This window comes from Lissotriton helveticus, chromosome 2_1 (genome assembly GCF_964261635.1).
Source record: "Lissotriton helveticus chromosome 2_1, aLisHel1.1, whole genome shotgun sequence".
In the NCBI taxonomy this organism is placed as follows: domain Eukaryota; kingdom Metazoa; phylum Chordata; class Amphibia; order Caudata; family Salamandridae; genus Lissotriton; species Lissotriton helveticus.
The window spans coordinates 84,440,327-84,466,678 of record NC_136059.1 but is presented as its reverse complement, the minus strand read 5'-3'; positions in this window follow the sequence as shown (position 1 = coordinate 84,466,678).

Genomic DNA, 26,352 nt, shown 5'->3' with positions numbered 1-26,352 from the left:
TGCATTGTACTAAAGTCCTGCTGATTATAGATCTGTCACCTCTATTACCAAACTTCACTCCCTCTTAAGATGGCCACACTTATCCCATCACTTTCTAAGCTTTCTTTCACCTTTAGAGTCCTTTCTTTATTTCCATCACTACCTTTCCGATTAAACTCCGCACTATCTCCGCGTAGTTACTGAAGCCGTTACCTGCATGTTGCATGCCACACGACTCTTTCACCAAGTAAGTGCTTGCCCCGACCCATCACGCTAGACTGCCCGCAATTCGTTTGCACCCCATTAAACGCGGACAGAAATCTTACGCACCGGTAAAGTCCATTTCTCTAAACACGCATGGTTCTATCGTTTAGGCACTTTAGCGGTTACTTTTGCTTTCTAACTCACGCAGTCCGTTTCCATTGAACACCACGACTTTTTGTTCACCTCGGGACCCGTTCCCTGTGATCTTTAACTACACCAGGGTTGCATGAGGTTGACTCACCTACCAGTTTCACAAAAGGTTGAACTTCTATCGTTCAGGATTTCCATTGATTTATTTTCTGTTGTATCCTTTTATTGTAGAGCTCCTTGACAAAGGACTATTCGTCCGAAATGCATCGGAGCGTCATCTAGCATCACGATGTTATTGATAATTTTCCAACTCATATGATGAAAATATGAACATAATGGAATAAATTTCGAAACTTTATACACCGTTTCCTGAACTTTATTTGGAATTCACGGCACGGTTCGTTCCGGTGCCCTGAACCTAACAAGTGTGCCCAACACAGGGATGTGCCTACACTCCAGTAGCACACTCAACAGAACTGAATTTAAGGTGGCACCTATTGGGGAGCTAGGGCAAAAATTGGGGAGTAGGGAACTACCTGCATTAAGTATCAATGACTCTCACGGTGTGGAGCAAAACATTTGGGGCAATGATCAAAACTGGGGAGGGCATGCTGATGGCCCTGTGAACCCCTCTATATCCACCTCTACAAGAACAGTACGCAGGGATGGACCCGTTGCGGGGAGTTTTATATCTTGGAACATTGCAGGATTGGGGAGCAAGTCGACATTACAACCTTGGATTGATTTTATCAATGGGTATGAATTGTGTTTCTTCCAGGAGACATGGGCTTGTGACCCTATCTACCTTCCAGGTTACTTAAACTTCTCAATTCCAGCAAGTAGAGGTCCCAGGGGTAGACCCATGGGAGGCCTCACAGTTTGGATTAGGCAGAGCTTGGATATTACGATGAAAATGTGGGATTTGGGTTGTAGAGACATCTTAATGTTGCGAATTACTTCTGTAAAGTGGGGGGTGATAGATTTGTATAACGTCTACGCTAGAGGCTCCAACATCGGGAGCTCCTCCACTTTAGAGGCCTTATCCATCTTTTTGCAAACCAAGTCCCTTGGAAATCGAGTAATAATAGCTGGGGGTTTAAATAGAACCTTTGAACCCCTAGATAGTACTGAAGATCCCTTGGGGCAGGAGGAAGATAACCTTTGGGGAGTCCCTTCTTTGAATCTAGCCCCCGTCAAACGCTGGACAAAGGATATACTTCTCCTAAATGCTATGTGTTTGGAACATGGGATGAGGGCTCTTAATGGGAGAACAAAGGGAGATAAGGAGGGAGTGTGTACATTTGATAATGGTCACAATAGAAGTAGGATAGATTATGTCATATGTAGTCTTAACCTCTGGCAGGGGGTTTGTGATATGGAAATCAAGGGCAGGATAGAAAGTGATCACAACCCCCTCTGTGTGTCCCACACATGGTGGAAGTCTGCCCATTTCCCTTTGAAGGCAAGTGATGGTTTGCCCCCGGACATGTCAAACGATATGCGCAGATTAAAATGGCCATGTGTCTTGGTGAATGCAGTATCTATGGACTATATTGGTTCTGAGGTGGATAATGCTCTTGCCGCCATGGAATTAGCAAGTTCTATAGTCCCAGGATCCAGGGCAATCACTGATATCCACAACAACCTCTTTGCTCTTTTAAGACCTCATTTTATGAGAGCATGCAAGGGAAATCGTACAGCACCCCCTAAACCAGCTAGGTGGTTTAATCAACAGTGTAGGGCGGCTAGATTAACCCTGGGTAATGCTATCAGAAATAAGGATAGGGCTGCAATTAGGGCAGCAAGGAAGCAATATAACTCAAGTATCTCCTTGGCAAAAAAAATATGGGACGAGAAATATTGGGATGATCTAAAGGAGGCCTCTGGAGCCAAGGATTCTAGGCTTTTTTGGAAGCTAGTGAAGTGGGGGCAGAGGTGGCATCCCAAACAAACCTGATAATAATGTTCCAGAGTCTGCTTGGGTGAACTATTTTAGGCCCCAATATGCAGAGACAAAGGAGAAGGTGGCGGGGGAAGTAATTCCAGCTGTATTCCCTAGAGACAATTTGTTTTCCGCCAAAGAAGTTGAACTAGCAATATGTTCTGCACAAGGGGGTAGGGCTCTGGGTATAGATGGGATACCCTCGGATGTTTTTAAATACGATAAAAATAGGTGGGTCAGGTATGTGTTCCTGTTGGGGAACGCCATTGCAAAAGGCGCGCCAGTCCCAGACCAATGGAAGGGAGCCATTATTATACCGATATATAAAAAAGGAGATCGATCCCTTCCGGCCAACTATAGGCCAATAAGTTTGATTGCCACTATCCAACAAGTGATAGGGAAGATGGTGGTAAACAAACTTATGGATTGGGTGGACGAGACTAATTCTCTTTCCCCTTTTCAGGCAGGCTTCCGGAGGGCCACCAGCACTGTTGACCAGGTCTTTCGTTACACTATGTTGCGGTGGGGTACGGTACTTCTTGGCAGGGGCAGCCTGTATGTCGCTTTTGTCGACTTGCGGGCTGCATTTGACTTAGTTCCAAGAAGCAAGCTCTGGTCAGTTTTAAACAAGATAGGTATTCCAGCAGAATTGCTCACCCTAATCATGAGGTTACATGAGAGCAATTTTGCTAAAGTCCAGTGGGGGTTGGACGGCCAATCTTCCATCGACTTCCCGGTAGAACGAGGGGTTCGTCAAGGTTGTGCAATGGCACCCTTGCTTTTTACATTATATATTAATGGGATAGTGGGCAGGATCCTGGATGCCAGTGTGGATGCTCCTTCGTTAGCGGGCCTCAGGGTTCCGATCCTGATGTTCGCTGACGACACGTTAATAATGTCTAAGACCCCCGCTGGGCTACAGCGTGCCTTAAATATCTTTGATGAGTTCTGCCTGGAGCATGGTCTTGAAGTTAATGTAGGCAAGACCAAGTTGATGGCCTTTTCTCGAGGACGTAAACCTCGCCCCAGGATACGTATGAATAACATCGAGCTTGAGATAGTTAGGGAGTTCACCTATTTAGGAGTACAAATAGCGACTGATCAGGGCTGGTCTCGCCATATAGAAAAAGCGGTTTTGAAACACCTGCAAATTTCGGGGGCTCTACGGGTGGAGCATAAAAGATCAAAAACAAAGCCCATAAAACCTGTCCTTGCTGTATATGATGCTAAGGCAATAGGGTCGGCCCTATATGGGGCAGAACTGTGGGGTTTTGAGAAGCTCACCTCCCTACAGATAGTAGAGAACAGGTTTCTTAGGGGAATTACGGGACTTCCCCAGAGTACCCCATTAATCCCGCTTAGTCTTGATCTTGGGAGAAGAACTGCTAGTGATCGAGCTCGACTGCGTCCCATCCTACATTGGAGACGACTCTGGTCTACTCCCGAGATTAGGCACTATGCGGACGGGTTTCTAGCAATAATTGAACTTGACACCTTCCATAAAATATTATGGCTGAAAAACTTAAGGGTCATGCTAGGCGAACTGGGTCTTTCTAACCTATGGAACAACCCTGCGGGGGAAGTTTTCCCAAGCAAAAATACACTTAAAACCTTATATTGGGAGTGGATAGATGGTAGGCTATGGAGGGGGGCTAAATCTGACTCGATGGGTGGTCGCTTTTTGGAAATCAAAATGTGTCCTGTGCTAGAAAAGTACTGGGACAGTATTACTGTCCCCACGGACAGGAAGTTGTTTTTCCAGCTAAGATCTGGCTCCCTCCCCTTGAGATACTTAACAGGCAGGTGGAAGAGTTCGAATACCCTGTGCTGCCCAGCATGTGGTACAGCCAATGAAAGTGTGGGTCACTTCTTATTTGCTTGTAATGCCTACGCCACCCCAAGAAGGGTTTGGTTAGTTCCAGTTTGCAAGAACCTCAGGACAAATAGTGCTGCTGAGGCACAGAGAATTATCTGTACCACCACTGAGCAGCCTATTGTTATGGGTATAGCTAAATATCTGGGGTGGGCCTGGTCCATTAGGCGGAGAGTCCTTTCCACTAATTTGATTTGATAACTGTTTCATTGTGTGTCATTTTAATATTGTTTAAAGCTTGCACAACTGGTTTATAAAAATGTATTTGATCAAATGTAATTTAATTATTAATTGTGTTGTTTTAAAATGTATGTTGTGCCTTTATGAGTATGCAACTCGAATAAAGCTTTATGACTGAGGTATGCATTGTAATGGTATGCATTGTAAAGGTATAATGCGATGTAATGGAATGCTTTGTAAAGGTAGTTTCTGAAAATGCGATGTAGTGGCATGTGATGCAAAAGAATGCGTTGTAAAGGATGTTGTGATGAAAAAACTGTGTTGTATAGGCATGCATTGTAAATGTATGTGTTGTAACGTCATACATTCCTATGAAAAGCCCTGTCAAATTTTAAGACAGATTAGCCTGACTCCCCTCCCCTTCTACAGAAGCGGAAATATTATATAACAAAGCTCTCTGGGATTAATGGCGGAAGACATACCTTAGCAGACACATGTGGATGTTCTACATCTCAGGTATAGCTGTGATCTCCTTCTCAGAAAATCTCCCTCTCTATGTTTCATTACTGTGCATGCCTATATGACAAGGCTCATATACTCACAAACAAACAGCTGCATTCATGTGTTGTTTCGAGGTGCTACAGCCTGACCAAAACAAAATAGCAAGGGACATTGGGGCACATGCATCAAGCATTTTACCAGTCGCAAACAGTTTGTAAAATGCAATTTGCGAAGCATCAAAAAAATGCATTCGCAAATTAGGTAATCGTAATTTTTTGTGATTAACTAAATTACAAATGCATTTAGGGAAACGCAAATTATGATTCCCTAATGCATTTTCGCAATTTGGAATCGCAAATTACCATCAACTTCAAGTTGATGATAATTTGCAGTTCCTTAGAAAAATGCATAAAATTGCATTTTTCCAAGTGCCATGTGGCGCACACACATGCCCTTAGGGCATGTGTGTGCGCCACATGTGCACACATGCATGTTTTTGTGTGTGCATCAGAGTGGCGTCTAGGCGACTGCTGTCCCATTCATTCATATGGGCCTTTAGGCCCAATGAATGGGAAGTCATTTAAGGAATCTGTAGGAATCACTAATATTTTAGCCTAACCTACATGCATAGGCAATTGCTATTCCTTGATACCATTTCCTGAATATTTGCTGTTAAGGAATCACAATTACCTAGCTGATGCATGTGCCCCATTGTTCTTTGACCTTGTCTGCTGTGTTCAGACTAAATCCCAGGAAAGAACACAACATGAAAACAGCTACAACTTCTGTGTGAAAGTACAATGTGGCACAAAAATAAGAGTGTTTATATAGTAACGTGTGCAAAGCAAATGTGGCCTGTATCGTGCACAGTTAGGCTAATATAGGTAAAACTACAATGGGCAATGCACCAAACACATGACAGCAGCATCAAGAAAATGTACCCCAGAGCATGGTCTGACATGGTATCAGTGAAATCCATAACTGAATCAGCTATCGAAAAGTCCAGTTTAGAGAATGTGTAAGGCACTTTGCAATAACAATAGAAGAGAATCTGTCCTGTATGGATATCTATCCCACCAGACATTTATAAGGTCATGTTCTTGCATTATGTGTTGAAGTATCTTGACAGCAATTCGGACCAGACAACGTCTTGGATTGTCTATCTAAAAAATTGATTTAGTGTAACATTGAAGTTTCCTCCCTATAGGATGGGGCCTGAGTCCATAAGTATCTGCTAGGTAGATAAATGGTGAAAGAAGTCAGTTGAGTCGATATAAGGCCTATATAGGTTTATGAATGGGAAAACCTTTCCTTGTATTCTCCCCTGAAGTACCAGGAATCGGTCCTTTTGGGCAGTATTGACTGCATTGGGGGTGCAAACTGAACCCCTTTTTTTGACTAATATAGCCACCCTCCTAAGATATGATGAATGTGATGTAAAGTAGCGATGCCCGACCATCTGCCTGCAAAGTTCCCTTCCAACTGCCCAGTGAAGTGAGTCTCTTGAAACATTGCAATGTGGATTTGATGACGGTCTAAGAATGCGAGTACATGCCTCATTTTATGAGGGTTATTCACCCCTCTCACATGCCAAGTTAAAGCAATTATCTTCAATTTAACTAGCCATGCAGTCATTTGGGGCCCGTTAACCATCTTTGGGCAACCATGCAAATAGTGTGTGTACCAAATTGAAGCTTAACTTCCTTTTGTTCTTCAGCAGTGTTACATACATACCTCCCAACTGAATAAACACCTCTGTTGTCATAATCCTCCCTTGCACAAGTCTTATTTATGGAGTAAGCATCTAGTCAGTGGTTTCTTCAGGTCATTGATATGCCTGCAGGACAAACGTAGGCAGGTAAAATCAGGGTATTAGGCCATGTTAGCATCTTGGTGGGCTTGTGTTTATTTTTCTTGCACCATTAAGAGTGCTGCATCCCTGTCACGGAAGTTCATGCGAGGAATAAACAGGCCTGGTGAGCTCCTGGTGGGGGTTTCCGAGAAAATAACCATTGAACACACGTGAAAACGTGTCTGTGCTACCAGTAGGATTCCACAAATAACCCAATTGGTTGCATGCAGGTGGACTCTGGAACGCCTAAAATTCGGAGGTTATTTCTGTGGGATCTGACTACTAAGTCGTCATTTTTGTTTCAAATTATATCCATGGCTTTTTCAAAGGCTTGTAATTTGGTGTCATAATGCCAAATGCCGGATAATGAGGTTACCTACCTGCTGGTAGGTAACCTCATTATCCGGCATTTGGCGTTCAGACACATAAATTCTCAAGGCTTGTTTGTTCATTTTCCCCCAGATGCATCAAGCATCCATTTTGTGATTCCTTATTAGCGAAAAATAAGGATTCGCTAATAAGGAATAGCAAAATGCTATGCATGAAGAAATCGCTAAAAAAATTGCGATTTCTTAATATTTCTCAGTTGCGACTCGCAAATTACGAGTCGCAATTAAGGAATACCTCCCCATTCATTCCTATGGGCCTAGAGGCCTAGAGGCCAATAGGAATGAATGGGAAAACATTCTCAATTTGCGATTAGCAATTAGCGAATCGCAAATTGCGAATGCAATTCCAAGGGTGCAGGGGTGTCGCACCCCTGAAATTAATCTGTGCACATATGTTGCGCACACACATGCCCTAAGGGCATGTGTGTGCGCAACATGAAACTTTGAAAAATGCACAAAAGTGCATTTTTCAAAGTTTTTGCAAATTACCATGAAGTTCAACTTCATGGTAATTTGCTCCCCCTATTAGCGAAATCGCTAATTTTTTTACTTTGTTGCATTGCATTTAAGGAATCTCAATTTGGGATTCCTTAAATGCAATCGCAATTTAAGGAATCTCAATTTAGAGATTCCTTAAATTGCGATTTTTGCATTTGGGATGATGCATCCCAAATGCAAAAATACCGGTCGCAAAGGGGCAGATTCAGAGAATCTGCCCCTTTGCGACCAGATTTGCCCTTCATGCATCTGGGCCTCTGTCTTTTAATTGATCGAGTCAGAGAACCAGCAAGTCGATTTTCGAATCAATTGATTTAAGACTCTGGGGCATATTTACAAAGAAGTGTCGGAGCATGGGTTAACTTCAAAATTGCAAGCGCTGCTCTCCGTCACTTTAGAAACACAGTGATGCGACACATTTACAATAATACGGTACACCACTGCGTTTCTCCCTGTGTTCGCTACAAATTCAGCTGCCTCGTGCCAATGCAGGTACCTTTGCACCGTAGTGCAAAGGCACCTGCATTGAGGGAATGATTGTTTATGTGCAGGACAGTATCCCTTCCTTTACATAAACAATCAATAATGGCGATTTGTAACTTTTATGTGTGCTGCATTTTGCAGCACACATAGAAGTTGCAAATCGTCATTTTTTTAATGATTGTTTATGTGCAGGAAGGGACTCCTTCCTGCACATAATCAATCATTCATTTCAATTTGCTGTTTCTATGTGTGCTGTACAATGCAGCACACATTAAAACACCGAAAACGAGGAGAACTAAAGCAGGTTTTCCCTGGTCTTAATTTTGTCACTGCCTCCTATTGGCTCCACCCTTGTAAATTGGGACCAGCGTCAAAATCAATGGGTGTTGTGGCGGAACGCTCACCGCAACACCCATTGTCCTACCCTTTTATGCTAAGTGTAGCATCAAAGGGGGTCTGATTTACAGGGCTGCAATAAGCCACGTTTAGTGGCTTAACGCCGCCTTGTAAATAAGGCGAAGGCCCTATCGCCATCACGTCACTAAAAGTGACATTGTGATGGCGATAGGGGCTTGTAAATATGTCCCTCTTGCATAGTGAGAGGTATTGCTTTCATGCAGTTTTCACCTGTTGTTGCCTCAGTGTCTCCATCTTCCAACTCATTACCCTTACCATGGGGGCTAATCACTTTCTTTGCATTGCATTGAATCAAAAGGACGACGGGGACCCCCTCAGTGCGCATGCGTTTTACAGCACCTGTGATACACTTAACACCTGTGCTCTTTCTCGCTCAGTTCCCACCTCCGATCAATGTACAACTTAGCACATGGCTGTACTGTTGTAGATGTGTTGGCTCTCTTACCACTAGTGTCTACAGTAGTCTCCATTTAACCATGCCAAGCTCTATAGATTCAATGGCCTCTCATCCTGAAGACAGAATTACTTATCTGCGCCCCATCAGATAAATACACAGCCATATTTGTATGGCCATCGCCCCATTTCATAGTCCATAAACAATTAAATTGTTGTTGAAGGAGCTTGGGCTCTGTATTAATCTCCTCAGAGCTTTATAATAGGAACAGTATTGTTACTGATTTTGTAATCGCCCAATGCGTACACTCTCCCTGGTGCCATGTAGTATCTCCGCTGCTGCACTCTCTTTACAGGCCTTCACAGGCCCTCCGTCGCAGCTTGATGTGGTCCCCCAGCCTTTTGCTCTACCCCTCACCACTACTCCTCCACTTACTGCCCATGGCAGCTCTAGCGCCCTCACAGAACCCGATCTGTCAATCCTGTTCCCTGTTCGCCACTGCTGCCAAGATCTTGATTGGGCCATCTAAAGCCTGAAGTGCCACGTCGCTGGTTCCTGAGTTTTCTTACTCCCTGGCCACCAGGCCTGCACCAGTGTCCTAAAGGGACTGTGTGGCTCTTGTGCGGTGTTGATGTGCCACCTGTTACATGGTGGAACTAGATTATGATTAATACATGATCTCCATGGCAGAGCCTCACATTTGTGCGGCCATCATCTTACATGGCTCTCTAGCTCTGTTTTCAATGTCATGCCTCCTTCCATATGATCTAGGAAAGAAATTATGTCATAGGAAAATAGTCTGGCACCATATTGACCTGGGAACTTCAGATAGCAAACACTGTCTGAAGGCTAGTTACACATAGTTTTCCAATAGAATGGCATTTCAAAAAATGGCAAACGAAGGAAGATTTTCCATCATCCATCTGCACAGGAAGCGACTACTTAATTTCCCATCATCCATCTGAAGAAACATCACTGGATTACCCATCATCCATCTGCAAAGGAAGGGACCTTACTGGATTTCCCATCAACCATCTGCACAGGAAGTGGCATCACTGGATTTCCCATCACCATCTGTACAGGGAGTTACCTCACTGGATTTCCAATCATTGATCTGCACAGGAAGTGACACCACTTCTCCCCTTCCCAGAACCGACTTAACAACAGTTGCATCATGGAAGTGCAGCAGATGTGCGCAGTGGGCGCACCAGTGGTGCGCAAAACTGAAGCACATCTACACCCTACTGAGCCTGGGTCCTCCCCACTCCCACTGCTACCCTGCTGTGACTCTCTGTGCTCTCAAACCTGGCTGCCAGTCCACATGATGCTGCCTCACAGAGGGAGGGTTCGCCTGTGCTTCTTGCATGTTTTCATGCACTTACCCACACCCAACACTTATTGCACCAACAGTGACAGCACACAACACACCACTTTCTCACACTCACACAGCCTTGCAACCACCCACACAACACTACGCACTTACATGCATGCTCCTCACTCACCAAACACACCTCAGAGAACCGCAGAGATCTGGGACCTGCTGCACGACAATGCCCTGGCCCTACTTTTCTTCATGGAAACCTTGCTGAAACCTGCATCGGCACCTGACATCACCACAGCCATCTCCCCCGGCTGCAACATCTCAAAGCAAAACTGACTTTACAAGACCAAAGACGCAATCCGCATCATCCACAAAAACACCATCAACTGCAACAACTCCACGGACACGTCATCCTCCCTCATGGCACACCAGTCAATCAAGGTTCACGTCACAGCCAACTTCAACTGAAGCAGCACTCTCATCAACAGGTGATCAGGACCACACACGCTTCACCGACACCATCATAGACTTTGTCACACCACTCGCCCTCAACGCTAACAATTGCAAGCTACTGAAAATACCTGAACCACCATTTGGTAGACCACACCGATCCCAAATTAAAAGCACTCATAGAAAGCCTTGGAAGTCTGGGCCTCATCCAATGGGTAAAGGTACCTACCCATGTCACCTGACACCTCCTTTAACCTATTTTCACATCTTCAACAACATCAGAGTTGACGAGTCCACACCACCCTCCTGGACAAACCACGCCCTCATCAAGTTCAGCATCCCTGTCCCATTCCGAAGCACATGTACAACTGCCAGACCAGCCTGCTGAAACTGGAACAGCACCACTGACAAGGACCAGGCCTCTGCTCTCAACACCCACCGACCAGAACACAGCAACAGTCTCCCTAAAGCCATCAAGAATATCAACAATTGCATTACCTCCAGCACTTGCTCCCTGGCCACCCTCAAACACAGCAATACAAGTAGATCCAGATCAATATCAATCAATCAATCAATCACTGCATTTATAAAGCGCGCTACATACCCGTGAGGGTCTTAAGGCGCTGGGGGGGGGGGGTGCTACTGATTGAAGAGCCAGGTCTTGAGAAGTCTTCTGAAGGCCAGCAGGTCCTAGTCTGTCGTAGGCTGGTAGGGAGAGCGTTCCAGGTCTTGGCGGCGAGGTAGGAGAAGGATCTGCCGCCGGCGGTGGTTTTCCAGATACGAGGGACTGTGGCGAGGGCGAGGTTGGCTGAGCGGAGGCTTCGGGTGGGGGTGTGGAAGCTGAGTCGGTTGTTGAGGTATGTAGGTTCGGTGTTGTGTAGTGCTTTGTGTGCGTGGATGAGGAGTTTGAAGGTGATCCTCTTGTTGACGGGGAGCCAGTGGAGGCCTCTCAGGTGGGGTGTGATGTGGTTGCGTCGGGGTATGTTGAGGATCAGTCGTGCCGAGGCGTTCTGGATTCATTGTAGTCGTCTCAGGAGCTTGGTTGTTGTTCCTGAGTAGAGGGCATTCCCGTAGTCGAGTCTGCTGGTGATGAGGGCCTGGGTGACGGTCTTTCTCGTGTCGGGAGGGATCCATTTGAAGATCCTGCAGAGCATACGGAGGGTGTTGAAGCAGGACGCGGAGACGGCGTTGACTTGCCTGGTCACGGAGAGGGTGGAGTCGAGGATGACCCCCAGTTTGCGTGCGTGGTCTGTGGGTTCCGGGGCTGTGCCTAGCGATGTTGGCCACCAAGAGTCGTCCCAGGCTGATGGGGTGGGTCCGAGAATGAGGAACTCCGTCTTGTCTGAATTCACCATCAGTCTGCTGTCCTTCATCCAGTCGGCTCCGGCCTTCATTCCTCTGTGGAGGTTGGCTTTGGCGGTGTGGGGGTCTTCGGTGAGGGATATGATCAGCTGGGTGTCGTCAGCGTAGGAGATGGTGTTGAGGTTATGTTGTTGTGCGACGTGGGCGAGCGGTGCCATGTAGATATTGAACAGCGTTGGGCTGAGGGAGGATCCCTGTGGATTGCCGCAGATGATCTCGGTGGTTTTTGTGCAGAAGGGTGGGAGGCGGACGCTCTGGGCTCTGCCGGAGAGGAAAGATGTAGTCCAGGCCAGGGCCTTCTCTTGAATTCCGGCGTCATGGAGGCGTGTTAATAGGGTGCGGTGGCAGACTGTGTCAAAGGCTGCTGATAGGTCCAGGAGGATGAGGGCGGCTGATTCTCCCTTGTCCATCAGGATCCTGATGTCGTCAGTGGTGGCGATGAGGGCGGTCTCGGTGCTGTGGTTGCTGCGAAAGCCGGATTGGGAAGGGTCCAGGATGTTGTTGTCTTCGAGGTAGCGGGTTAGCTGTTTGTTGGCAATCTTCTCTGTCACTTTTGCCGGGAACGGGAGCAGGGAAATGGGCCGGAAGTTCTTGAGGTCCTTGGGGTCCGCCTTGGGCTTCTTCAGAAGGGCGTTGATCTCGGCGTGCTTCCAGCTTTCCGGGAAGGTTGCTGTCTCAAAGGAACTGTTGATTGTTTTCCAGAGGTGGGGCGCGATGGTTGTGCTGGCTTTGTTGAAGATGTGGTAAGGGCAGGGGTCAGAAGGGGATCCGGAGTGGATGGAGTTCATAGTTTTGATGGTGTCTTCGTCGCTGACGTTGGACCAGGCGGTCAGGCGATTGGTGCGGGTGGTGGTCGCAGGGGTGGTGGATTCGGTGGTGGGTGCGGGGGTGTCGGAGTTGAAGCTGTCGTGGATGTCGGCGATCTTGCGGTGAAAGAAGGTGGCCAGGGAGTCGCACAGGTCTTGTGATGGTGGGATGTCGTTGGTGTTGGAGCTTGGGTTGGAGTGTTCTTTCACGATGCTGAAGAGCTCTTTGGTGTTGTGTGCGTTGTTGTCTAGGCGGTCCTTGAAGGCGGTCCTCTTGGCGGTCCAGATGAGTTGGTGGTGTCTGCGGGTGGCATTCTTGTGGGCTGTGTGGCTGTCTGGTGTTCGGTCGTGGAGCCATTTCTTCTCCATCTTCCGACAGGTGTGCTTGGAAATCCAGAGGTCTTCGGTGAACCAGGCTGCTTTCTTGTTGGTATGGTTGGTTGTGGAGGTCTTGAGAGGGGCGAGGGTGTTTGCGCCACACCACCGAACCCCACGGGACAGCAGAAGGCAAAGGGGGCAGGGCCGCAGGGGGGCAGCGGCAAGAAGCGGTGGGCGGGGGGGCACAGAGGGAAGGGTGCAAAGGGACGCCTAGGACACAGTAAACAGCCTGAAATACAACAATGCACAAAATAAGAAAACAAAGTATAGTGGGAAAAGAAAGGTTAGCGGTACAGCAGTCACCCTGGGCACACCAGTGGCAAACCCTCGGAGGCGGCGGTGAAGTGGGGCAGAGTCTCAGGAGGAGCAGTGCGGCGTGGGGAGCAACCTGAGGTATCTAGACAAGATGCCAGTTAGTACATGGAGGAACACAAGCTGATGAAACGCCACCGCAAAACAACTGGAGCGCATATTGGAGAATGAGTCAGGAAAATACAGACAGGTGCATGTTCATTCTAACACCAAATGATCCAGGCCACCAAACACACTGTGGAAGACCACATTGATGACAGACCTGACAGACCTCGCCAAACTCTTCCCGATCTTATCCAAAGAACCAATGCTAACCACAAGGACCTCATCACCTCCATGGCCTCATTGGACCTCTACCCCTACCATGCATATTCCAGAGGACTTCAACCCTCTAGCGCCATGCCTACACTGATTAGAAATGTCTCCATTTCCTCTGCGACCTTCCCAGATACTTACAAACACACAACTGTTCTCCTATTGCTGAACAAACACTCCACAGACCTTTCAACACTCACCAACTACAGATCAATCTCCCTGTTACCTTGACTAACTAAGGTCTATGAAAAAATCACCAACAGACACCTCATCAGTTACCTAAAAAAACATTAACTCCTCAACACCTCTCTGTCTGGTTTCAGACCCAACAACAGCACAGAAAAAGCCCTCATCGCTACCACGGTTGACATTCACATTTTTCTGGACAGTGGAGACTTCTCAGCCCTCATCCTCCTGGACCGGTCCACAGCATTTGATATAGTCTGACACGCCATCCTCATCCAATGCCTGTACTACATCTTAATCAAAGGCCATGCACTCCGCTAGACTTGCTTCTTACAGACTGGAAGGACCCAGTCAGTCAGCCTTGCAACGCACACCTCGGAAGCCCGCAATGTCACCTGCAAAGTTATACAAGAATCCTCCCAGAGCTCAACCCTCTTCAATGCATGCATGATCCCTCTAGCCAGCATCGTTTGCTCTCACAACATCAACATCCTCTCTTACACCGACGAAACACTAGTCATTCTCTCCCTTAAGTACAAGACCTCTAGTACTTATATCAAGTTCAATGCCTACATGACTGAAATCACCCACTGGATGAAGATCGACTGTCTGAAGCTGAAAACCGACAAGACGGAAATCGTGATCTTTGGGAAGAGCACTTCACCGTGGCACTCCACTTAGTGACCATCTAGGGCTAGCACCCACCCTCACCACCCACGGCAGGAGTCTCAGGTTCATCATCGATAGTAAACTTGACATGACTGCCAGCCAACGCCATCACTGCCTCATGCTTCCATTCTCTGAAGATGCTGGGGAAGATTTTGAAATGGCTTCCAACCAGGAAACACGGCAAGATCAACACCCTACTGAAGAAGCCTTCCACCAACCCAACAGACCTCAAGAACTTCAGACCCAACTCCCTGTTCCCCTTCCCAGCCAAGGTCATCGAGAAGGCCATCAACGCTCTAATCTCTAAGTTCATGAAAGCCAACCATGTCCTGGACATCTCCCAATCCGGCTTCCGAAGGAACCACAGCACCGAGAAAGCCCTCTTCGCTACCACCAATGACGTTGATACCCTCCTCGACCAGTGTGAAACAGCAGCCCTCATCCCCCTAAACCTCTAAGTCACTGTCTCCCACCGCACCCTAAGCAAGAGTCCACAATTCCGGCATCCATGACAAAGTTGAATCTGTTTCTTCCTAACCGGTCGAACACAGAGAGTCAGACTACCGCAGTTCCTCTCAAAACGCACAGAGATCATCTGTGGAGTCCCTTAACTCTCCTCCCTGAGCCCCACCCTCTTCAACGTCTACATGGCTCCGCTCGCAACCATTATCAGGAACCATAGACTCAACATTGTCTCCTGTGCCAATTACACCCAGCTGATCCTCTCCCTCACCAATGAACCCACTATCGCCAGAAACAACTTTCACGATGAGATGAAGAGTGTCGCCACCTGGATGACAGACAGCTGCCTCAAGCTCAACTTGGACAAGACTGAAGTCCTCATCCTGGGACCCACTACCTCCACTTGGGATGACTCCTGAAGGCCTTCTGCACAAGGAGCTCCTTCCCACACCCATGGACCACGCACAGAACCTTGGCATCATACTGGACTCCTGCTCACTATGAACCGCCAGATCAATGCTGTCTCCTCATCATGCTTCCACATGATTCGTTTGCTTCGAAAAACCTTCAGATGGATAATACTAATCATAATACAGTCATTTGTAGAGCGCAAACAGCTACCCCCCGAAGGGGGTGTCCCGGCGCTATCACCACCGAATCCTGAAAGACGGTAGCCCACATGTTCATCAGCAACAGATTCGATTACGGAAAGACACTCTACACCGGCGTCACCCAGAAACTCCTCAGGAAACTACAGAAGGTTCAAAATGCTGCAGCCAGACTGGTCCAAAACATCCCCTGCCACAGTCACAGATCTGAAAGACCAGGACCAGAGGAAAATCTTTTTCCTACCTCGCTACTAAGACCGGAAACACCCTGCCTCTCCACCTCAGGCAATCTCTGTCGCTGACCCAATTCAGGAAGGATCTCAAGACCTGGCTCTTCGACTGAACCTCAGTGCCCAGACGGATCAACGCCCTCCACAGCGCCCAGAGACTCTCTGGGGTGAGTGGTCGCGCTTTACAAACACTGATTGATGGATTGATTAATTGCTTGATTGATTGATTGATTGCTTAAGTGGTGGTTCAGCCAAGGAGTTGATGCCATGCATGATTACATTGGTGAATACTCTGATTTTGTTGGAGGACTCCTATGAGCTGGCGTTGCTATTTGTAGCCTTGGCCTCCTTGAGGAGATGCCTGCTGATGGGGTGGTGGTCTTTAGTGTCGTCAGGTCTTCAGGCATGTGTTTTTCGGCAACTTCTTTTGCTGAAGCCTGATACGTAATTTTCTGCCATATAATCCTTGACTGTACCATGCTCTGAATCGCTGAGTCCTTACAAATTGGGGCTTGAGTGGGATGTGGAATCTGTTGTCATCTGAAAGGTGTATTAAAGTCCAAACTTGGTTATTTAGGGTCAGACTTGGGTACGGGGAATGTGATGTTCTGTAGCTTGTCATTTTGTTTGATGGTATTTGCTGACTTAGGTGGGTGAGAGATGTATGTATAAAGTCAAAATCAATGGCAGCCTAGTTGGTCGAGCCTAACAGCAGTGGGGGCAGAATGTTGGGTTTGCCTTTGAGGGGAACACTAGGTCCATGGCGTTTTTATTCTAGTGGGTAGACAGGTTGAGGAGCTGGCCAGTTTCATCAGTGGCTAGTTGAAAAGATGTGGTTGGTTCAGCTGGTTGAGGCTGTGATGTGACCTAGAGTACATTGAACTCTTTGACACAACGAGAGTTAGTTTCCTTTATATTTATGACTCTCAGAGTAAAAAGATACAATCCTACTCTTCACATGTGCCATTAATTCACAATCGCTTAGGCGCGTACATTTTACTATGCAGAATAAGGAGTCAAATACTTCAATCTGGACTTTAACCCGTTGCATGCTCGTGACGAGCTCAGCTCGTCATGAGGCACGGTCGCACTGTGCTCATGACGAGCTGGGCTCGTCATGCCCGTTGCGCCTCGCCCACGCGGGGATAATTCCCCTGCTGTGCTGGGCGTTCCATTGCGCCACCGTGCTGCATGACGAGCCAAGCTCGTCATGAGCACCGGGGTGCTGCGCACGCCCCCGCCCCCAGCACAGCGGGGGAATTAGCCCCGCAGGGAAGGGGTTCAAAGAATATTGGAAGTCGGTGTGGAGTTCTGTGAACTTATGAGATAAAATGCTATGTTAATGTCAAGGAATTTGAAAGTGGAAGCTAAACATTAAGCTGGCATTCTTAGCTCAGTGGAATCCTGCGCTCTGTGTTCTTCTTCTGGATTCTTGACTTTGGTGACTTTTGTGCTTCCCACTTTTTTTTTTTAATTTATTTTTATGGTTTCCGTCTTTTCCGGGACCCGCCATTATGTCGACCTTTCTTCTGCTCCTTCTTCCCTCAGGACTCCTCCTGATCGTTTTTCTCTTCTTGCTGGATGGCCTTAAATATATGTATATGTAAATATGTATTATATAAATGTTCAAGCCTAATTGCTGTTAAAATGTAATCCTGTGTGAATTTACTATTTGTATATTTATAACTCTAACCACTAGTACATGTAGTAGACTTTTGTACTCATTCCTATGTAATTTTAGAGTTTATCTGTTTGTATCTCTACCTTGAGTGACTTTCAACTTGTACATGTGCAATTTTTTCCTGTTTTATCTCTTCCTTGAGTGACTTTACACCTTGTACATTTGCAATTTTTTCTGTTTGTATCTCTTATGTAAATTATGTAATCCAAAGTCCTTATGTAACGCAACTGGTTCTTTTGTAAAGCGCTCTGACACCTTCAGGTAATGTTCGCGCTATATAAAATCGCATTAAATAAATAAATAAAAACTACATATTGTTTCGGAATACCTCAGTGGTTTCCAATATCTGAGGCACTTTATCCCATAAAAGGTTTAAAAAAGAAATCAGGAGCTTGCTTTATTTTTTAGACTTATATAGCGTGCCGCTGAGTCAGCAAAACCTGATTGTCAATGAAAGTGACAACATATGGCCCTTGACACCTCAATGACATCACAGGAAGTGACCTCATGTTATGTCTGACCGCAATCAAGAGGCCATTATATATTTTATTTGACCAATTTTAATTAAAACAAGAGACTACTGAGAGTTAATTAACTGTAATGAAAACCAGGCAGGAACACTTATCTATGAAAAGTAACAAAGGCTTCAAGCCTTCTTACATTTAGTAATGCAGCAGAGCTCGCAAAGCAATCATTTAGCGTTGAAGACTGTTACCACCTACATGACTGCCTTCAGACAATCCATCATAATTTCGCAAAAGTCATAAATCACATACTTTAACAGTTAATATTTACTTGCTTTAATATTGAACCCTATTAATTCCCATCTTCAAACAAAGTATGCAATATTTATTTTATCAGTACAAAAAGCAGAGTAGATACATAGGCATCATGAGTGCAATGACTGATCCTGAATATTTTTCCATTTTTAAGTATAGCACTTTTAGAATATATAGGATGTAATATACACTTATGAAAGAATTGCTGCACTTTCATGTTTAGTGTGAAGGGCAGGATTGTTGGGATATTTGACAGAGGGCGAGGTGCACCTTTAAAAAGTAGCTAAACACCCACAAACTAATAGTTTTGAGGGTGCCTACATGCTACCTGTCTTATACCCCGGAAGCGAATAAAAAAAAGTACTCCTGCTAAAGACAAGAATAGGCTCCTTTTCAGGGTGGAAATATAGCACGACCACCACCAAATGTATGGGGATTTAGGGCAAGTACACACCAAAAAACATTTTCCGGGTAAAGGTAACAAACAGTTCAACCTGGATAAGCGCATTCATGTTTCATTTGCTACTCAGAATTTTCTACTAGGCGAAAAATACACACAAGCAAACATTATAGACTGAAAATGCCAAGATATTTGCAACATAGTTTTAAAAATGCAAAGGTAGGGGCATGCATGCTACAGGAGTAAATTTCCAAGTTTCTTACTTTGCATTTTGTGAATTTTCTCCACTGGGGTTCTCTTACGTAAGAGAGCACAGGCCTCTTTTCTACACAGGACATCAACATTGTCTTCATTCCAGCCCCAGAGACTCAGCAATGAGTAGGTACCAAGGGGACATTCTTGTTTTACAGTCACAGCTGGAGGTAAAAGAGGCCATGTCTCGCTCAGCTGGCCAATGGAGGGGGGAGGCTGCCCTTTGAACATCTCAAGATAACAAGCATTTTAGGATTGCAAGAAAACAAATGTTTTAGATGTTAAATTAGCCAAGACTAACACGTTCAGCGCAGGAAAACACGTAAGCATTGTTTGGAGAGCATTGTTTAACATTGTTAAAATGTAATTTAAAAGGGCTGTTGACACTTGTGGAATGCTTATATAACTCAACAATGTCACAACGATGCAACTTTTACAGCGATAAGATATTTCCCTTGTTCTATAAGTCAGCTACATATAAAGTCCATTAATAAAAGGTATTTACTTAAAGTTACGATAGCAGCATTTTTATGACATATTCTACAATTTGTGCAGAGCTACAGATCTTTTGCATTTACTGCGTGTGTGGCTAGATTAGGTTAGTGGTGGTTTATTAGGTGTAAAGTTTAGAAAAGTTTGTGTTGTTAATGTGAAAGTAAAATAATTTGATAATGATCTCTGCAGTGTGTTATGCATATGCATTCCATATTCTGTGAACCCTGCTGTTGGTCGTTCTCTTTTGTATGTACCATCTAAACTAGGGGTGTGCCAAGTTGTTAAGTATTTGTTTTTGCATTTGTGCTGTAATTATTATCAGTTCTACACACCTCTCATAACTTGCTGCAAGGAAAAAAACAGCCAACAGCCATCCCGTATCAAAGTCACCAGGTATCCGGTGTTAGTCAACTTGTGAGAAAACGGCACACCCATTTACAGGTCTAACTAGCATGTGGTTGGAAATATTGGAACCCGCTAGGTCGTGGTTACCAACCTGTGGTCCAGCACCACTGAGTGTTCACGAAGCCTCCTCAGGGGTCCGTGATTACTTAGAAAATTAAATAATATTAACAGAATAATAAAGTGTATATAAATAAGAAGCTAAATGTACAATTGACCATTTTTTAATGTACTGTAAATGTGAAAGAATTTGAAATTAAAGACAAAAAATTAAATCAGTAGTCTCAGATTGATTTGTGGTAGTTGTGCAAGTGCATCAAATAGAATATAGTATAGATGATGAGAGGCTTCAATTGAATTTAGAAAAGCTCCAACTTTCATATTAAAATTAAAATGTTTTTTATTTATATACGTTTGCTACTTAAATAAAATGTGTCATTATTTGTGTATTTGTTTGAATGTTTTTTCTGTATTTTTTGTATATTGATTTGTGGTTCAAATAATCAACGGTGCTTAGGCTGGGCCAGTAATGAGAAATTGGGGGTCCTCAGAAGTCAAAAGGTTGAAAACCACTGACTAGGAGATATGCCAGTTTGCAAGTAAAAAGTACATGAGTGGTGAGGCATACGAAAAGTGGTAAATGCCACAAACTATGAGCCTCATTACAATGGCGGTCCGGCACTGTAAGGAAAAGAGGTGTGGCGGTCCCACGAGGCAAATTAGGATGCGCCCGCCACACTGGCAGGCGCATTCTTGCCTTTAACATTGCAGTGGGCGGTGCTGTAAACAGCACCCGCCGCAATGTTAAAGGTGCATGTTGTGCATTGCACAACGTGACAGGCACCGCGTGGTGCCTGCCAACTTGTGTATGGCAATGAAGGGGGGTACCATAGGTACCCCCCCAATGCAGCCACCCACCCCCACGCCCCCGGTGTCCCTCAACGGGCCCCCAAAGTCATTATCCGCATGCCTTTTCATGGCAGAGTCTCCGCCATGGAAAGGCAAGCCCACCACATTCATCATAATATCACCACCATCATATTGTGGGCCTTTTCCGCCCGGCAGGCAATCGTGGTAATATGGCAGGGGGTAAATGGCGGTCGGGCGGGGAGTTATGGCGTGCAGATTGCCACCGCCGGTCGAACAGTGGCGATCCGCACCCCATCGTAATAACCCCCTATGTGTAGGTCAATACAAGAAAATATTTAAGATTAGTCTCCTTTTAAAAACGTAATCTGTCTATAGTAAAATTTACCGCTAAATGACACATGAATATAAGGACTGGACATTAAGGAGTTGTAATCAATATGTACTTGACACTTGCATTCATAATATATATCAGAAGTGTATGTGCTAGCAGGTTTTTTTCTAGAAATAAGATGAACGTGAAACACTGGCAAATGCTAAGTTTATAAACTTTGATCCTGCCAAGAGCATAATTATGGAAAAACACAACTATGAAATCGATCAAGATAGCTTGTAGAAACTCCTTAGCATGGCTTGCAATCTTGATAGCACCTCCTGCTTTGCACACAACCAAAACTCACCTTAGGTGGGTCAACTGAATGTCCTCCCTATGGCATCTCGGTATCACCGTTGTGTAAACAAAAACGAGGGAGGATAGATCTGTGCGATCTGCAGGGCGCAATTACCACTCGAGTCTCAGTGGAGAGGGGTAGGCACACAGGCACCGGCACGGGAGGATGGAACCTTAAGTTACAGAGGTTACCCTCCAGATGTACGACCCGCTGGGTACTGATGTTACTTATAAATCTTGACCATTAGGCAAGGAACAGTGTAACTCAGGTATTTCATTCAATTTTGGTAATGATTCACTGATCCTAAGGCAGACTACGTTTTGTAGACATGTTTCCTCTTCAGTTAGGTCCTGATGAATCGCATGTCAATGGACGATTAGCGAGAAACATGTCGACCATTTTCTTTACACTCTCTAGTCTTGTCTCGAGCTAGAAAATTTGAACTTTCAGCGAGTACAGACTAGCTTTGTTTTATTTGGAGTAGGGGACCTCCTGAATAAAAAAAAATTCTGGTACCCCTTACTTCATTTTAAATCACCACTCCGTCTACAACCTTTTGGCCCCTCACCTGCACTTCACCTACAGGCAGTTGGATTTAAAAGATCTCCGCCAAAGAGCCCCTTTTTGAGGTGTTGCCCGTTGGGGATTGCACCGCCTACCCAACGAGGAGCATTGCCGATGATGAAGCATGACACCTGCAAAGGTGTGTGAGGCCATTCCATCCAACAAAATGGATACCACTTGGTAATTTCTACTGAGTTATCATTTCCACTCCACATCCCTGCGACCTATTCACACGGTCTCTCTATCCAGGAACAGCCCGGTTCTCTTTTGCAACATCTCGGTATCACCACCACTTCCACCCGAGAGGACACAGCAGGTACATCTGCACCAGCAGACTCTGTGGTACCACTATTCTAATGATGACAAAAAGTGGATGATGTAAATCAGGGTATACTCTAGCTAACATTGCCACCTCATTCACCGTGTCCATTATTACTTGCAGCAATAAAATACTAAATCTGAAAAACAAAACTAAACCAAAAGCTGTAGAAAAAGGAAAATTAGCACCCTTATTTGTTTTTGATATTTGATCTAGAGTCGAATTGGCTCCAAGGAGCATTGAACTACATTACAGAGGATGCATCTCAAGCATGGGGTGCTGTATGTGGTCTTTGAGGTCCAGATTAGACAGAATTTCAGAAACCAGAGTGTGCCTGATTACACTGAAAAATGCACTTTTCTTAACCGCAGGTTAGATCTTTGACTGTGATGCCAGTGCATTACTGCAAGAGATGGCTGCGACTACTGCACCTGCCTGCATAAGGATTCTTGGGGAACATCCCTGTGACCCTTGTGTCCCCCTTCCAAGCAGTTATCCTCAGGGGGGGATGCACCGACTGTGCACCAACCTCTGTGTAGCACTCAGGTAGTGTGTCTTCTCGAGATCTCTTTGCCTCTGTGCTTACATCTGTTACAAAGCACATGTGGAAAGGCAAATGATTTCCTCATTTGCATGGAACGTACCCCCTTGCAAATAAGGGATGTCCCCTGGGGATAGCATCAGCGTATTTAGCACTGACGCAAAATATATTACAGAAGGGATCGCGCTAAGGTGACCGCTTTCTTACGGACACCCTTTCCTTTCTTGAATTTTTGTTTGATCGTTTAATGCTTTCTGGGTGCTGTACTCTAGATTTGGTTCCATTGAATTAATTAGAATAATACTCTTGAAAACAATGATTTATTGGTAAAAGGTTTAGAACTAGAGACAGTGTCGAAATGGCTTGGGGTCACGCAAGAGTCTGTGGCCCCTCCTGTAATGCCAAAGTGCACTGGGGGAAAGAAAGTGGTCACACATGCCTGTTACATCCCAGACACATTGCATGATACAGATTCTGGTTTCAAGATCAGCAGTTTAGCCACACGACCACATCTCAAAATGTTGTTAATCACTCCTCAAAAGTACAAACCACCAAGCAACTCAACTAATCATGGGAATTTAAGCTATAGTAAACAAGCTAACCTCACAAACTAACTACAACTGCATGTACATGTATCCTCATTTTTCCTCTTTCTAAGAAACGGTAGGGATTCTTATGGAAATCTTAACATCTACTTATAAATCCGGTCACTGTTGAGTCACTGCTCTTGAATATAATTCCAGCTGGATCTCAAGGTTTTTCCGTCCTGCTTGAATTTCAAAAGATACTTTGAATGTCCAGATTAATTTAGGGAAGTCCTCGGGTGGCTGCTCAGCCAAGTTGTTGCTAAGCATCCCACAAAGTCATGGAGAAAGTCAATGGTGGTCCTTTTTGTCAGACAATAGCCCGGCACATATCACCTTACTTTATCTGTTTGCGAATTTTATTGACAATTTTCATGTGGCATCACCTAGCACAGAGGTCTTAGAGCACTTTACAGTGGGCAAAAGGCACTTGGAAGAGAAACTATAAGTATAAGAGGGAAAATAAAGAAAAAGTATTACAGCTTAAAGGAGAATGGGTGCAACTTCAGTAGAGCAGCTGGAATGGTCATGATATACTTGTAATGATGGATTATTGAGTAGAGCGAAGGGAAGTGTTGGAACCTGTATTCCCAGTCTAGCAGGTTTCTGTGCATTTTTGATTTTTTATGATCAGCGCACACAAGAATCATGCATGTCCGGTGAATTCCTGTAGAAAATTTACTGAGATCAGGTTGAAGTCTCTGTGATATGAATAAGCATACTAAGTGCACCCCTTTTTTTCTTAGAGAGAATCCTTTCCACTCCCCAGGCTGTGAAGAAGTGGCAGTGGAGCTAGAAAATGATCTTGGTGTAGTCCTGTATACCTGTTACCTGCATTGGAACAGTATGAAACTGCCCACTCCTGTTAAAAGGGTTCTACCAATTCTTTCTAACCGGATCCTTCCATTCATTCATGTGTGATGTTGATGGCACATATAGGTTTGTTCTGCAAACATGTGGCAAAGAGATTATGAGATGTGTGTGTGACTACATGGAGGCAATCCATTTTAGATCTTGTGTGTGTTGATGGTACACAAAATGCAGAATGGTGGGAGCATAACAGGGGTGGGAACTGTTGAAATACCCTGCTGCATTCCTGAAGTCCTTTGAAGTGGACAAGACTCAGGTGAAATGAAGGAGGAAAACAGAAGCCTTGAATATCCCTGACCTCCTGCATTCTTCTCTTGAGCTGCACTGCTGACAGCTTTGAGGACTAGATAAGTGGGAAAGGCCCAGTTCTTTTGTGCTTTTGTGCTATTGTGTAGAAAGTCCCTGTTATTGGACACTCTGCTCCACCCTCCTGTCTGCAAAATTTGCAGAACGAACGCATGTGGCCAAATGTGGACATTTGCACTTACTTTGAATTCGTGGCACTGAGTCCAGCAGAGGTCAGCAGTGAGCCGTAAGCTGAGCAATCGCCGAGCAACTGCTGGTTGAGGGAGCTCCCTGTAGCCCGCCAGAGCAGATCCCGGTGGATTTTTCTCTTTTTTCTCTTTTTCCGTGGAGCCGGGAGGCAAAAGGCAAGAGGGGACAGGAGGTGGCCTCGAGAAAATCAATCTGCTCTGAGCCGCTCCCGCTCCCATAGCTCTACGTCTGGTCTTTCTCACAGCTGCCGCGGTAAACGCGGGAACGTCCCGGCGGGAACGGGAACCCCAGCAGATTTCAAGCAGAGCCCTCGGCAGATCTGGGGAGGACGGAGAAATTGACAACTGGCGCACTTGGGCTGCGCACACTGCGGCATCTCCCTGACTCCAGTCCCCCGGAGTCCCCCGGTGTCCTCTCGGTTGTTTAGCCCTGCGGTGCCTGAGGGGGGGCCAGGCTACGGTCAAAGCGGAACAGGATCCACAGGACCTCAGCATACTGTGCATACAGTGCTACTGGTGAGAGGGGCAGCATTGGTGTTTCGACAGTATCGGCGCAACGTACTTTAAAGCATCCCCAAACATTTGACGAAGCGCCAGTAATTGCCCATTTCAAACGACTAACTATGAACTTATGAACTTTATGAATGTTGGATAAAGTTGACCGACGGTATTTCCTGGAAAGTTGCATGGCTGGTGTGTAACACTTGGAGCGCTAGAGAGTTGTGGGGAAACACGCTGTTGCTGCTGCGGCGCTGTGGTTGCTGACCTGTTGGTCGACCAACGTGACCCTTCAACATTCTGATATCTCGTCGCGCCGTGGGCCCGGTGCTCCTGGGGATAGTACGAGCTTGAAAGTCATGGAGCAGTGGGATTGATAACCCAAAGTGAGGCCAAGCCAAGCCTAGCCAAGCCTAGCCAAGCCAAGCTAGGAAACGGATACAGCTGGCTACTGCACAAAACAAGTAGGCGGAGGATAATCATCACCGGGCATTGGCAGTGGCCGGTAAGAAAAGAAAAATCAAATTTGCTCCAGCGTTCTACATTATTATAAACTATAAACACTCCTTGTAAATTCACTACATAACTATAAATATAAATATAAGTTGCAGCCTTTCGAAGCCTGAGTCCTCTGAGCAATCTTGAAAAACGCGTAGCACTGATTATTCTGAATCATCGTGTATTGTCAATGCAGTAATTACGTGAGATAAACTTGATTTCCCCACTGTTCTATTGATCAGCCCTCTACTGGAAACTGGTTATCCCGCAATCACTGTAACGTGGCCTCTCTGACGGCAGCTGCACCAGATCCCCTAGTGTTGTGCCTGGTGTACGAAGTGGCTACACGGTAGGGAACGAAGGGTGCAGACAGGCTTGGGAGGGCGTGTGGATTGCGTGTGGACTGCGCAGCCTTGTACCACCAGGCTTGAGTTATCTCGTGAATACCTTGCAGTAAGGGGACTGTTCAATACTTG